We start from the raw sequence: 16945 nt of genomic DNA on the forward strand, positions 1-16945 counted from the left end.
TCTGATGAATTTTGACAATTCTTTCCAACCCTGTAATGCTACCCCCCCAAAAAAAACCCCACAAAAACATTTTCATCACTCTGAAAGTTTTCTCATGCCTCTTAGTCAATTCCTATCCTATACCTGATAGGATATCAACCACTTCCTACTTCTATCTACATAGATTGGTTTGCCAATTTCTAGAATTTGTGTGAATGGAAACATGCAGTGTATTTTTACATCAGGATTCTTTTTCTCATCTTAGTGTTTTTGAAATTCATTTATGTTGTCGCTTGAATTTGTACTTCATTTTTTTATTACTGAGTAGTGTTCCGTTTTATGAATATAATACAATTTGTTTATCCATTGTTTTGTTGATAGACATTTCAGTTGTTTCCAAGTTTTGGCCTATTGACAGTCTAGAACAAGTGTTTTTGTGGATAATTTTCATTTCTTCCTGGTAAATACCCAGGATGGAATTCCAGGTTATGGGATGAATGTATATTTAACATTACGAGAAACTGCCAAAAATTCTTCAAAGTGATTGTGCCAGTTGGCATTCCCACCAGTATGAGAGTTTTAGTTGCTCCTCATCCTCACCAACATGTGGCATTTTCAACCTTTTAAATGTTATCCATTATAGTGGGTATGAAGTAGAATCATACTGTGGATTTAATTAGCATTTTCCTGATATGGAGCACTGATGGGTGTTTATTGACCATTTGTTTATCTTTTTCTTTGTAAAGTATCCCAGCCTTTTGCCCTTTTAAAATTTAGTTTTCTTTTTATTCTTGATTCATAGGAGTTCTTTATATATTCTTTATATATCTACATGTCTTTTTCAAATGTGTGTTCCAAATATTTTTTCCCAGTTTGTGGTTTGCCTCTTCATTTTCTTAATGGTGTCTTTTGATAAGCAGAGCATTTTCATTTTGATGAAATCTAACTTATCAATTTTTTCTTTTAATGTTATTGCTTTTTGTGTCTGTCCAAGAAATCCTTGCCTAACTCAGGGTTGCAAAGACATTCTCTGGTGTATCTGTTTTCTTATAGAAGCTTCGTGGTTCTGAGTTTTTTGTTTAGGTCTATCATCCGTTTAGAATTAATTTTTGTGTATGGAGAGAAATCGGGATTCATGTTTGTTATTATTCTTTCATACAGCTATCTAGTTGTTCCAGCAACATTTGTTAAAATGATGTCTTTTCCCCAGTAACTTGGTATTGTGGTAAAAAATCAATTGACCTTATATGCTGAGGGTCTATTTCTTGACTCATTTTTCCTTTAATTTGATATCCTATGTTAGTACCACACTATCTTGATTATTTGGTTTATAATGTCTTGAAATCAGGTAATTTAAGCCCTCCAACTTATTCTTCTTTTCAAGATATATTATACTATTCTAGATCTATTGTATTCCATATAAGGTTTAGAATTAACTTGTCAATTGCTTCGAAAAACTCTGATGGAATTTTGAAAGGGTTTGCATTGAAAATCTAGATACATTTGGGAAGAATGGGCACAGAAACACTATCGAGTCCTCCAGTGCATGAATATGACATATCTCTCAATCTATTTATGTCTGTATTAACTTCTCAGCTGTGTTTTGTTGTAGCGGGTATGTATGATTACATATTACTCATTATGTATGATTATATTACTTGGGAATAATTCCAGTTTTACTATTTTTTCAATATTTATCTCTTTTATGCATTTATCTTCCTTTATTGCACTAGTTAGAACGTCCAATCTTATGTTGAAAAGAAGTGATGAAGACAGTCATATTTGCCTTGCCTCCAGTCTTAATCTATAACTGTTAAATATGACACTAGCTATAGGCTGTTATTAGACGCTTTTAGCAGGATGAGGAAATTCCCTTTTATTCTTAACTTGCTGAGATTTCTTTTATCATAGATAGTATTGTCAATTCTTTTCTGTTTCTATTGAGACGATCTTTTTTTCCCTTCCGTTTATTCTGTTAATGTGGTGATTTACATTGACTGATTTTCAAATGTTGACCCTACCTTCCATTCCTGGGATAAACCCACTCAGTCATGATGTATTTTCTTTTTTATATATTTCTGGATTTGATTTGCTAATGTTTTGTTAAGGATTTTTATATCCATCTTCAGGAACAATATTGCTCTAAAATTTTCTTCTCTTGTAAAATCTTTGTCAGATCTTGATTTCAAGGTTTTGCTGGCAGCATAAAATCAGTTGGAAAGTATTCCTTCCTTCTCTGTATGCTGAAGTAAGTTTCTGTAAGATTAGGATTATTTTTTTCTTGGTTGTTTGATAGAATTTGCCACTGAAGTTTTGTTTGTAAGAACATTAGTGCACATTCAATAAAAAACAGGTTTTACTATCTATTGCCGTATAACTAATTACCATAAACTTAGCAGCTTAAAACATTACATATTTATTACCTCACATTTTCTCTAAGTTAGGAATTCAGACACGGCTTAGTTGAGTTCTCTGCTTCGGAATATCTCACGATGGGGGAAATCGAGGTGTTGGTCAGGACTGAGGACTCATCTGTGGCTCAGCTGGGGAAAGAGCCGCGTCTAAGCTTATTTGATTACTGATTGGATTTAGCTGTTTTCAGGGACTATAGGCTTCATTTCCTTGCTGGCTGCTGGCTGGAAGTTCTCCCGAGTTCGTTGTCTTGTGAGCCTCTCTACCTGGCAACTTCATTAAAGCCAGCGAGGGAGAGTGTCTATAGAGAGAATCTGCCGGCAAGACAGGAGTTACAATCCTGTAACATAATCGTGGAAGTGACATCCCATCAGCTTTGCCTTATATTATTATTAGAAGCAAGTCACAAATGCCACCCACTCCCAAAGGGAGGGAATTAGATAAGATGAATACTAGGAGGTGGGGATAATTGTTAGATAATTTTTAGTGTCTGTCTACTACATACAGGGCTATTTTAGATTTAGTGTTTATTCCCATATTAGTATTGGTTAAGCTGTGTTTTTCAAGGAATTTTTCCATTTCATCTAAGTTGTCAGATTTATTGGCATAAAGTTATTCATAGTATCCTCATTATCTTTTTAAATATTTGTTGAATGACATTCTATTTTTTGTTCTTGATATTAATGATTTGCATCTTCACTCTCTTTTCTTCTTCATCAGTCTTATTAGGGATTTGTCAGTTTTATAAATCTTTTCAAGGGAACAATCTTTGACTTCGTTGATTTTTCTCTGATTTTTCCATTTTCTAGTTCACTGATTTCCTCTCTTATTTATTGTACTGTCTTTTTCTATTTACTTTTACTGTTTTCTTTTTTGCTTTTCTTTGTCTAGTTTTTTAAAGTAGAAGCTTAGATCATTGATTTTAAGCTATTTTTATTTTTTAATATAAGCCAAATTTTCAGAACTATGTGACTGTGTGAACACTTCACTAGGGTCCCTCACAGGACTTCAGAAGGTATTATTCCATTGAAAGGCCCTGAGGCTAAAGCTTCATTTGGTTCAAAATAATCCACCTCGTCTACTAGTGCATTTAATTTATTTTAAGATGCACATTTCCCACCCCCCGCCCCAAATTTTAACATCTCTGAAAATGGAATATGTTGTACAAGCTGCGGCATCTTATAATTGCTATCAGCCAGGCAGAAGTCATGGCATAGTCCTCACTGCCTGTGTATGCACAGACTTGGCTATAGCTGTTCACATTATCAGCATTTCAGTTGAGTCGTATGCACGTTTGGTACCTATACTGAGTTTCAGTGTTAAAATAGTATAAAATGATTACATTATGATTCAACACTGAAACCAAAAAATAGGGTATGTTCAGGGAAGCAAGGAAAGACAGGCAATGTAACATTAGTGAAGCAAATATTACAGGAGGACTGCTCATAATTTAATGTTTTCTTGCAAAGAACAACCAATTTATTTCATTGTATTTTCCTTTTTACATGTGCATCATAGTAATACTGGAGGAAAACTGCGTCTAAATCATAGCTAACATAAAAATTTTAAGGGATGAGATAGCATTGAGTCATACTTTAATTGCAGAATTTTTTTTCCTGATGTATCTTCTGTTGACAGTGCCTCTGATTTAATGAAATATAGGTAGCCTACTTAGTTCTCACATAAATGCCCTTGAAGTTGTTATTATCCATTTTCAGAGATGAGAAAATTGAGTCCCGGGAAGTTTAATTGTCCAAGGTCACAGAACTAGTAGGTGGCAGATCTGGGATTAGAATGTAAGCGTCTGGGCTTGAGTCTTTGCTCTTTACTGCGCATTCTATCGCCTTGGTAGATCACGGAAGGGAGGAGCAGTCTCTCTTTCAAGATCCTCATCAACTAAAAATATTAGATTTTCCAGACAGCTCTTGGTCTTGTCTGTCTCCTGCTTCACCACCACCCATGGATAAAGCCTAAATTTCTTAAAATTTAAAGCATTCTGTGATCCAGCCTCAGCCAGCTCATGCCTGACTCCTGCTCTTCAGCAACTTGGAACTATTGTCTCTATATATGTCCATACCCGGGACATTTCTTGTCCTGGTCTAATATTTAATTGATCCTCCTTTCATTGTTAAAAACCTCTAGCTGATTTCTTTTTCCTTATCTGAAGTTATTCATGCTAACCCCTTGTGTAAAAATTAGCTCACATAGTAGACCTAATGGCTGTCTTTTGAAAGGCCTGCTTACAAAGTTGTCCCTTGGCTGGTGTCCTGGAAACTTGATTTGGGGAGGGGTTCCAATCATTTCTAGAACTGACAAGAGTGACTAAACTGTTTATGCAAATAACATGGTTTATACAGAACACTTGTTTTCCTTCTGGGATTCTGGAATATTTGGGCATACTAGGCAAAGGATGCCTAAATGGTTATCCCCCAGTAAAATCCATGGGCTCTGAGTCTCTAACAAGCTTTGCTGATTGGCAGCAATTCCTATGTGTAGCCACACTCATTGCTGGGAGAATTAAGTATGTTGGGAGAGAACTCTTGGAAGCTTATTTGTGGTTTCCCCTGGACTTCTCCCCATGCATTGCTTTCTCTTTGCCAATTTCACTTCATATCCTTTCACTTTAATAACTCATAGCTGTGACTATATGTTAAATCTATTATGAGTCCTCCTAGAGAACCATAAAACCTGAAGGTAGTCTTAGGGACCCCCAATATACCCCTCTGCCAGGAATCCCTTCCTATGCTCTTCCCCTTCCCTTTTTACCTGGATAACCTTTTCCAGGAAACTGCCCTCTGAATCTCTCCTACATCATTTTTCTGCATTTGGTACACCTCCTCGGGACTACTGTAACATCCTGGGGCTCTCTCTATTATTACACTTATCATATCATTTTTATAATTATAGGGACATTGTCTTTAGTCCACTGGTCTGTGATTTTCTGGAGGGCAGAAACTGTGTTATATTCATCTTTATATCTGTATACCTGTCACACAATAGTGGTCAACTGATATCTGTTGAATAAACAAATACCTTGGCCAATCTGAGATAGTCTTTTGATTGCTAGCAGTATCCATAATTAAAATAATTGACACAGAAGTTCAGAATGGGCTTTGAGAACTATTTTTTAAAACATATCCTTGCCTACACAGTTAGTTATTAAATTGTTTCAACTTTCAGAAGCGACTTAGAAAACACCTACTGTGTATTATATTTTAGGTGGGAGTTTTGGGTATTAAAGAAAAAAGAGGGCTGACTTGAGGTTAAGAACATTAGGAAATTAAATAAGGCCTCAGCTTTGTCATTCTGCAAAATGGTCCTAAGGATACCAGCTCTTCTAAATCCTCAGTCATGATAAGAAATAAAGTAGCCTAGGGTGATGCTTTGAGAGAAGGTGCTAGGTAATTGCAGCTGTTTATCAGTAACTTGTCATTCATTAATTCCAAAGAAAATGTATCTATCTTCTTCTGTGGATTAGCCATTGGTTGGAAACTTATACTCTTGTTCTGGTGCACCTGATTTCTTTATACTTTCATAAAGATGGTGTTCAGATTTATTTTTTCCTTCTTTCATTGTTTGCTAATGCCTTACTTTCCCCTCCCACAGTTATATAATCAGCTTGCTATTTTTAATACTGCACTTCTGACAAAACCAAGTCTGAGCTTTAACAGATACATTTTCATATCTTGGAAGTTACCTCAATGATTCATTCTGCTAGAAACTGAATATATTATGTATCTTTTTGATTGTTCTTACTCTTAAAAAGGATATTGGTTTTCTTCATATGTGATTTTTCAAGTTAAAATTAGAACTAGGAAAAGATACACTCTTTTGGGGGGTTGGGGGTTGTGTAGCAAGGAGTGGAAGGTGTTGGTAACTCAGGATAGAAATAAGTTCAGCTTAGCTCAGCCAACATTGTCATTATATCTTATATTTTCTATTCGCAATGTGGAAGAATATGTGGGAACTGCTGGTATGGAATTGATCAATGTTTGCGTCATTCACTTTGTGAGGACTTCAGCTGATCTCAGTGTGTTCAAAGCACCCGTCTTACATACTCTCCCTGAGTCATTAACAGCCCTTATCCTGTCAAAGAGAAAAGAGTGCTTGAGACCCTGCTTTCAGCCGTGGAAGGCTTGTGGAATTAAACCCTTAGCTCTTTTCTTCGTTTTGGCTTCTATACCAATTTTGCCTGAATCATAAACAATTTAAAAAATTATTATACATGATACGTGGGAATATTTTGGGTTATTGTTTTAATACTAGCCAAAGCATCTGTTTCATAATAGAAAGTCCAAATTGAGGCTGAATAATTCAGACATAAACTTGTAAAGAAACTCCTGAGGTAACCTTTTTTAAAAAACATTATTCGAATTTTTGTATTGCTCAAGCCTTATTTAATTTACCAAGATGAAAAAGGTATGTCTAAATCAAGTCGATCGTCTAGACGATAGAAGAAAAAAATCCACAGAGGCTAAATAATAAAATCACAGTTTGGAAAGATTCAGCTGCCTCGCTCCCAAATATTCTTGTTCTCGTGCTCTTTTTCCTCTCTTTGAAATATACTATGAATCCTTAAATTATCTGTTTTCATAGGTTTTTAACATTTAAATACAAAGTCAGCATACTTTTGGTAATGCTTTGATTTTAAATTTTGAGATGTTTTAGGGTTTTGTTCTTTCATCAGATCTATGCACTGGCCCACATTTTAGTTTTATGATTCTATCTAAAGCCTTGAATGATGCCTAAGTATTATAGCTTAGTATAATCCTTTTTGAGATATTTTTATACTGATACAGTTTTCATGGCTTTCTGTTGTACTCTTTTATAAATCCTACCTTCAAGATATTTCCTTTATAAAAGAAACCACTTCCTAACAAACATTCTGGTATTCCAACATAAAATTACAGTTTTACATCAGAATGAGACCTAAACCAGACTTACACGTTGCGTGGTGAGGAGAATGCAGAGTAATAATGTTTCTTTTCACGTTGCTATTGTTCATCTCGGTAAAGAAGCAGGAACAAAGTCCTATCCTGTGAGCATAGTGTCTCTTCTATAGGAAAGCAGCTAAACGTTGGACATCTTAGTGTGAAAATAACTATTGGAAGAACAAAAGAATCAAAATGAAAATCTCTGACTCACACTTGAAGAAATATTTTAGCAACAAAGTTCAAACTGCATTATTAATAGGAAGCTGAATTCCTTCTGGTCCTAAACACTGGTCTGTGGACCAATAAAGACTATTCTATTATTGGCCCTGTCCTAAGATTTCTCATCCCAGCCTTTACATTTCTTTTTTTTTTTTTGATTTATTGTTTATTGAAGTAGTTGAATTACAATATTGTGTTATCTGCTGTACAGCAAAGTGACTCAGTTATACAGATATATACATACATTCTTTTTCATATTCTTTTCCATTATGGTTTATTATAGCATACTGAATATAGTTCCCTGTTCTATGCAGTAGGACCTTGTTGTTTATCCATTCTATACATACCAGTTTGCATCTCCAGACTTTACATTTCTGATTTCTGATCAGAATTCCAACCCTCTGAGGAAGATTTTGGGCCCTAACAGCTCTGGAAAACCGAGCAGCGTGTGAACATAAAATGATTGATTCCTGCTCTAATTGTGATAGCTCTGAATGGAAAGTTACCGTATGAGAAAGATTATTTATTTTAAAACAGCAACCCAAATAGTCGTATTTTCAAGAACACCCTGGCTTGATAATCATCATTTTTCTACGGTTGCAATATATTTGTAAGTGTTGAAAAAAAAAGCACCGGCAAAAGACTAATTGAAATGTAAAGATATGCATCTATTATTAGGATCGTCAACTGATTATTTTTCACCACTTGTTTTATTAACACACATCTTATGTTACATGTTGTTTTAATCTTCTTTATTAAGACTAGCTGAAAAGTCCTGTCATTATGTATCGTTTCAATGCCTCAGGATCCATGTTTTGTTGAATTTTCTATGCCAACTTCTTTTGACATGAAAGTGAAATATTGTTGTTTGGCTAAATGTGCAAATGGGTCTAGGGTGGATGTTTTATATAAAAACAATCACAGGAAATCAGTTGTGTGAACAAATTCTATCTTCAGGCAAAACAACACTTTTGCTGCAAATGATCTCCCTCTGTAAATGTTCTCTGATCATCGCTTTCTCTGGGCTAATGTGGTCCTTTCTCATTGCTTCCCTCCCTTTCATGCCCCCCAACTCCAGTAAAACCAGAAATACTATTGTGCAAATGGAGAAATGCACATACTTCTCCTTTCCAGGGGCACTTTTAGCGAAAAGGGAATATACCCCACAGTGTTTTACCACTTTGACACAGCTTCGGTAAAGAAGAAAGAGTTAAGTTCTCGGTCTGCAGCTGATCCGTGCTTAAGCAGTTCACCGGGGCATCATGGTTATAACTGTGATAGAGTATCCCGGGAGCCTGCATAATTTTATTCTATTTTTCATAAATAAGTAAAAATGCATCAGAAGGCATTCCCACTTCCCAAGAAGTGCACAGTTAAAGAAGGCAGAGAAAAACAAGACCTAGGATGTGGGACTCTGGCTTCAGTCCTGTGGAGGAAAATGTGTTCACTTTTTTTTTTCTTTGCTTTTCTCAGTCCTCTGATTGAGTAATGACAATAGTGCAGTAGGAAAGCATACAGAAAGAAAATCATGCCCCAGAGCACATCAGTAGTAAAAGTAATTAGTTCATTGTTAACATCAGGGTGCTGTTAACAAGCACACGGGCCCTGCTTTCTGGCTAAGCTGCTGCGTATTATGATGGTCGACTCCAAAATAAAAATTACTTTGTGCAGAAGGAAGAAGAGTGGGGATTATAAGCTTGGGAAAGACGAAATTTGGGGATCGAGGATATTTTTCAAAAGCATAATGAGGATCCACAAATGCAGCCTCGCCTCCCAGATCTGGTCATTATGCACCACATGTGTATTCAAAGCATGCATGCTTATGAGAAGCGCAGAGACGGGGGAGAGAAAGATTGAGAGAGATTGAGAGAGAGGAAGTGCCAGAGCGAACTAGTGAGTGCAGGAGACTGAGCAAAACCATTATTATACACAGCACCTAGGTAACACAAGATCTAATTGGAGAATCAATAACTGAAACCCCATTTTAAATATTCTGCTCTATTAATTCTTCAGGTTAATAAAAACTGCCCGCACGATGATATTTGGGGATATAGATATTCAGAGTTGGATTACTTTTGACAAGAGCGTAAGGAATCTATTCAAAGCTGATTTTCCCCCCTTTTGTTCACTGAGGACCTGCAGAATCTAAGATAAAAATGGCAGTTGTCCTGAGGGCACCCTGAGGCATGTCATTAAAATCGGAATTTGATCCTCTTTTCACGGTTACTTGGGACAATCAAGCACAGGAAACCTGAAAACTCATCAGTTTTCCAAAATATGACATGCCCTTGACTTTGTCAGTTTGGCTGCCATAGAGCAGCCCTGGCTATTTCAAAATCCCTTTAGATGTCACTCTGTTTTCAGGAATGCACGCTGCAGATATTCTGCGAAAGATGAGAGACTCGAGGCTTCCTCCTGGCACCTTTGCCCAGTTGTAGCACTTGCTTCTCTGTTTCCCATCAAAGAGAAATTCCATCACAGTCTTCCAGTAAAAGGCCAGTAAAAGGCTTGTGTTTTAAAAGAAACGAAGCAATTTCTAATTGTACTTCATGTTAGTCTCAGAAGTGTTTTCCATCTACTCATTCAAGCATCCCAGGTAATGGGTTACTTTGGTTTTTAAAGCTGCAGTGTGTGGTAGACTAAGGGACCACAGAGAATCTTGGAGATAATTTGTTGCCATATAAAATTATATGGCTTACTATTGTCCGTTTGTTTCTGTTTCTTTGCTCTGTTTTTTAAATGTTAATTTCTACCGATGAAGGCTTTCTTCGTTTTATTGTTTGAATCATGCAATGTTGGAGACGCCACAAAACTAGAAATCTGGCCCACTTGGGTTGCTAGGAAGATGAAATGTGTACTCCACAAGGCAATCTCCAGGAACCATAGTTTTCTTTTAACTAATAAATTCCTAAATGAATCTGTGAACCAAGGCCTCTTCCCACCTTTTACCCTAATGCTGGTTTTTCCAGGATGAATGACAAGGAGAGTCCCCATCTCCGAGCTGTACGTATTGCCTTGACCTGAGAGACATTTGAGTATTCCCAATAGTGAGAAGAGCTTTCCATGGGGAAAGGCCAAAACTCTAAACCCAGGGCAAACAGGAGGCTTTTCCAAGTAGGGAGCACGTGGGTTAACTTTTTCTGCCACGTGCCTTAAAACTAACTCCTCTTTCTATAAAAGTGAAAATAAGAAAAGTGATTTGGCTACTGAACTTTACCTGCCCACTGAAGCTAGCTGCATTTTGATAGATGTTGCCTGTTGCAAATATTGTCAAGTCAAGACAGTACAGGGGCAACCACGTGACCAGCCAGTGTGTAGAAGGATAGTAATTCAGCATCGCTAGCAGGGTCAGGTAATTCTGGTTGTGCTTGGGTCTTATACTTGGGAATACCTTTGCGTACGTAGAATTTTACTTAATGGAACTTTGGATGGTTAAAGGTTTTGTAGTTTCCACAGGGTTAGTTTTTTAGAACTTTTTGTCAGACTATAGATCCAGTACTCAAGTTAAATAATGTGTACAAAAAAGAAATAACTTTGCGTGAGCAAGGTCTTATGCAAATCTTTGATATTGTTTCTTGTTATTAACCAACCGTTTCATGTAAGCTAATCAACTTGTCTTTTACTTTGCTTTGTTCTATGGCTTTGCATTTGTTTACCCTCCCACCTGGAATGCCTTTTCTTCTCTCTTCCCCTCTATGTAGCCTGCTCTCAAAAACCAGCTCTGAAATCGACTCTTGCTTAAAGCTTATCCTGATGTGTTCAACTTGACAAGGATCGCTTGTGTGTGCTTCTTTTCATTTTGTCTTTGGTGTGATATAGCTCATAGTTCATTATTGCAGAAACTTGAATATCTTATAAATTAATGAATGTGCCCCCAAACCCAAAAGGAACATCCTGTTATGACACCTCTTGCCTGGTGTTAGCACCATCAAGGGACTCCAGTGGCCCAATTAGCTCTCCTGGGTGTGTTTCTTGATAAACTCTTCTCTCATGTGGGTGGGTTATTGAACATAAGCAATTAAGACCACTATCTTCTCTTCCTTTATGTTCTGTAGGATGCCTAATATTATGCCTAGCACAACTCAAAAAGTTCTTTCAGCTCAGTAAAGTAGTACTGAGTACTAACCATATACAAAGCACTTGAGGTAACATGATAACGACAACATGCCACTCTCTGGTGGCCACTTAGACTCTAGATCAGGGATTGGCAAAGTATACAGCCCATGGGCCAATCTGGCTTGCCGTCTATTTTTTTTTTTTTTAATAAATAAAGTTTTATTGGTATCCAGCTAAGCTCATTCACTTATATATCATCTAGCTGATTTGGGGCTACAATGTCTGAGTTGAGTAGTTTTAACAGAGACCACATTGCCCACAAGACTAAAATATTTATTATCTGGCCCTTTACAGAAAAAGTTTGCTGATCCTTGACCCAAATCTTTGCACTGACTATAGTAAGAAGACAATTATTGGCTTAAGACTTAGTGTAAAAATCAACCCAAATGAACTATTAACAGATAAATTATAAATGTACAGTATTGAGCAACTAAAAGGGCAGCTTCTTTCTATGAATAAATATTTAGGAACTTGTATTTTCAATGGAGAAAAAAAGAACACAAACCCTAAACAAAAACCCAAAGCCTAGAGAATTAGGATTATCATTCCTCAAATCTACTTAGAACAAGCCCTGTTTATATGTGACATAATCATTTCATTTATTTATTCAACAAAATTTGTTCTAGGTACTGATGCCAGGGATTCAATGATAAGCCAAAATGGAAATGGATACTTCACTTCCCATTTCTTATATGAGAAAACTGAGTCTCTGTAATAAGTGGCTTAGCCAGGACGGGAACCCAGTCTTCTGACCTTACATTCAGTGTACTAAAGTCAGTACTCATTACCATAGGAGACACAGATTGGAAAAAAACAATAAAGATTTATTATAAACATCATTTTTCTCTCCAATGGTAAATTTATTCGTTAGTGGTACCCTATTTTTCCCTATAAATTTTCAAATATGAGATAATCTAAGAGGCAACCTAATATTTACTAGCTATATGAACATTGTTTCTCTAAACCTCAATTTCCTCATCTGTACAATGTGGGTAAATAATATCTAATTTGTAGATTACGGAAGGTAACTTGTTAGGACACTGTACTCTGAAACTAAAAAGCAAAATCCTGAGCGGTTTAGGGTTAAAGTCTTAATTTTTAAACCTTATACTTAGAGACTCTCTGCCTGGCATGCAATAGAGCATATTTAGATGTGGATTCATAAGTTTACTAAAAAATATTTACTGAGAGCCCACCATATGTAACCTGGCCTGGCACTCCCACTTTCTAGCTTGTGACCTACTTGCTTAATGCTGAGTCACATTGTCCTCATTGTAAAAATTGGGAGAAACAATACTAGCCTAACAGAGCTGTTGTGAGAATTGACATAAGACATGTGAGGGCATCTAGCAAGGCCTCGACTTTGTATGAGGGCCTCAAGAGATGTTAGTCTCCTTTCTTCTATCTGTATCCTCTTGAGTACTAAAATCCAATCAGGATAATATTACTACTATTCGGAAGCAAATCAAGTTGCAAAAATAGGAGAGGGAAGAGAATGCCTATGTTTTTTACCCCTATCCAGGCACACAGTGAAAATGGTCATACTTTCCAAGGTGATGACATTGATGAAATTGCAGGAAACTCTATCTGATGAAAATCCGTTAGCACATCCCATCAGAAAATCTTGTTTCTTTGCCTTGGTTTGAAATTTGAAGACAGAAGAGCATTCCCTTTTATCACTTCAGTTGCCAGGAGCGATCGGACAAATTACACGTAAAAATAATATTTAAGGGTCAGGTAATTCTTCTAGTGACTTGGGGGAACTATCTTGGTAATAAAAGAAACACTCTCATCTCTTCTGAATTCTGAAGTCTAAACTTCTTTAGTGCCAGTCTGCTTTGAAATCTGATGACACCGCTGCTGGCTGTCACTCCGCGATGTTAGAGAAAGTGTCGAACACTTAATGAATTCAGGGGTGTGTTTCTAGTGACGAGAAGCGCTGTCTTGTGTTAACAGTGTCAGTATGAGAGAGACTTGAAGGCACAAAAGACTATGTTTATGTAGGTGCTCTTTCATGTCGGGTGCTGCACTTACTGCTTTTGATTAAGATGTATGATTGAGTTACTGGATATGACATTTGTTGAGAGAAGGAAGATTACCACGGGTGAAGTGCAAGAGAGTAAAGAGGGAGGTGGTGGATGAAGTGTGAATGAAAGGTTACGTGCATTGATGTCTTGTTTATTTGATTTAGGGGTTTGAGATAGAATCAATCTATTTCATTTTTTAGAGCATTAGGAGAACTGTCTTAAAAATGTACCTTCCAATACATAATCAAAATATATCAAAATAGACTTTGGAAGGTAGCTTTCAGTCGGCTTGAGCTGTAGAAAAGTGTGTGTTGGGGGGCAGGGTGGAGATGACATTTGGGGACACTCCTCTCAGGGAAGCTTAGACTGCTGTCACATGTATTATTCTATTTATATTCACAGTACTCCAGTGCAATAGGTAAAGCCAGCTTTTTTGTTTTTTTCATGAAGTTTAAATGTTTCAGATGAAAACCCATTTTATCTGCAATTTTTCTGGAACACTGTGAATGCAAACCAAACTCATCATCTCTGAACACAGAAATTAAAGAATGAAATGGACTATAAACTGAAGCTGAACAATCTAATTTCACTGTTGCAGTTAATATGGTGAGAAAAACCTCAAAACCATGGACATTTAAAGGGCAGAAAATAAATGCACTGCTTGAGGTTGAATTCTCTAAATAACACCTGGATTTTGGCAGCTGAAAACGATGTTAGAATCCACAATGAAGAACCGAAAATTCTCCCAGAGCTAATCATGCTCTGAATCTACACAGTGTCTGTCTCCGACTATTTGCTAATTCTGCATTGCTAAGGGTAAGCTGGGCATACTCTCACTTCCATTTACAGATGGAGAAAAAAGAAAGAATGGAGTTCTAAACTGTCCCGATTTACAAAGTGATTCAGTGGCAGTGTCAGAAATAGAAAACTAGATCTTCTTACTCTCAGACCAGCGCTCTCTCTTCGCTAAATCAAATTCCCACTCTCTGGTCCATTCTAAATCCGTTTGTTTATTTGCATCCTTAGATAAGCCCCAGTATCGGGGTTATTAGTGCTCTTCAACTGGCCTGGGCTGGCTTCCCCCAACTGAAGGGCTGACGGCCACGAGGAGACCCGTGCTTCCTTCTGTTTTCTAATCAGGCCCATCCACTGCAAAGCAGTCTCGCCCTGTTCAGAAGCCTGTGTGCCTCATTTTGTTTTAGAACGTATTATAAATTGACTGAATACTTCTCTCTAAATTTAAAAAAAAACTGTTAAAAGTGAAATCTAATTTTTCAACTCCGTGGATCTTCATTTTAGAATAAAATTTCGTAGTTCACAGGAAATGTTAACTCCTGTTAAGGAAATAAAACAAATATCTTCATCTTCATTTTAAACTAATTCAGATGGTTTTCTTTGTTGGTTTAAAACAGGAAACTTTTACTGTGTGTGTGCATGTCTCTGTGCATGTGTGTTTATGTCTCTATCTAGACATATAGATACATATACATAATCAAAGGAAATGTTTGCTCTTCCCTCCTTTACACTATTATTACCTTTTCTCTGTTTTTTCTATCCATTTCTAGTTAAGGAAATGGTGTCGCTAGCAATGTGAAGATGACAGTAAGTCAGTTAGTGAACTTCCCTGTTGAATCGCAGGACACAAAAACAAGCCCTAATCAAAACTTCATTTTTCCTTCTCCCCTACACAGGGTCATTTAAAATTGCATTCATTTTAGGATTTCTATTGAAATACATAGAACCAAAGGTCTGAAACTGTCTACCAGAACAGCCTGGAGTTTAGCAATGCCAGCCTAGCTCAGGTGACTGCTTGACTCCCTGGGACCCCCCCCATCAAGTGATCTGCCAGAGGGCATGGATGGAATCTGATATGAAGGCAACCTATTGATTCTTGAGATTACCTCCTTGGGAAACTAATGGTTGTTTAATCTTTACATGGGTGGATTTTTGTATTTGAAAATCTACTCTTTTTTTGTCAACGAGAGAAATATTAGTTTTGATCCTCAAAGTTCTTGCCTCTGATTTTAAAGGGATATTGCTTTAGTGCTCCATCCTTTGTGGTATCAATAAGCTAGTGGAAAAGGTGGCAAATAAATCCCATAGAAACTAAAGAAGATCAAACATAACCTACACTGCAGACGTAGAGGTGACTATTCTTTACTCAAAAAAAGATCCTGACTTGGAGATGCCCTCTTCTTTCAGAGAGCAACATGTTGTTTTCTTCTTTCATTAACATTTACATGAAAATCAACTTTTATTGTTTGCTGCAACTAAATGTGAACTTTGATAAATAGGGGGCAGATTTAAATTACAGGCCAAATGCTTCCTTACTATATTCTTAACCAGTTACCACTTTAAAAGCATAAATAATATTTGGCCACTGGAGAAGGAATATTAATAAAGTATTAACTTTTAAGGAACAGGATTGCTAAGAATTTTAACATAATTTAATCTTGCTGCAGTGCATTCAGTTGAAATATGTTAATAACTTACTATCCATCTTTGCTATTTGAGGGTCATTTCATTTTTCAATGCTATGGGCAGAGATTTAAAGATATTTAAGAAAGGTTATTCTTTGAAGCTTATTTCACTTACCTTTCCTTTAAATACATAAAAAATAAAATTTTCATTTAACTTGTTTGGGTCTTTGAAATTTCTGAATGCCTACATTTTATCTGCAATATCATATTATTATTCCAGTTAGAGTTTTCACGACAGAAATAACTTAGTACCTTGGCTAGAAATCTTACCATGAAGAACTTTATGCTAACGCGGCAGTTGGGTAATGAGGGGTTTGTAAACCGAGTCAGAGCATGTAATTCTCCATCTAGACTTTGTGACTTTAAGGTTGCTCTCCATCTAGACTTTGTGACTTTAAGCACTTCATGATCAGTAAATAATAAATTCAATTGACCGGATAGAAGTTTTGTCACTTGGAAATACTCACTTGGAATATATATTCCTTAATTGGCATCAATGGCACATTTCCCAGGAAGCATAACAAAATGGATCATTTAATAGATGCGCAATGTCTCCATCCATCTATCGGTGCAGCATATGATGTTCCAACTTTACTATGGTAATTAGCTCAGGCTGACTTCAGAGCAGGAAGCTGCCTCCCACACAGCAGTGCTTAATTACTTTATTTATTTTTATTTTTTTTATTTTTTATTTTTTTTGACAAGTAGATTAATTTTTATTGAACATCATCTATATGCCAGGCATAATGCTAAGTGCTTAATTACTTTAGACTTCAGC

The sequence above is a fragment of the Balaenoptera physalus genome (assembly GCF_965194825.1).
Source record: "Balaenoptera physalus genome assembly, chromosome: 1".
Taxonomy (NCBI): domain Eukaryota; kingdom Metazoa; phylum Chordata; class Mammalia; order Artiodactyla; family Balaenopteridae; genus Balaenoptera; species Balaenoptera physalus.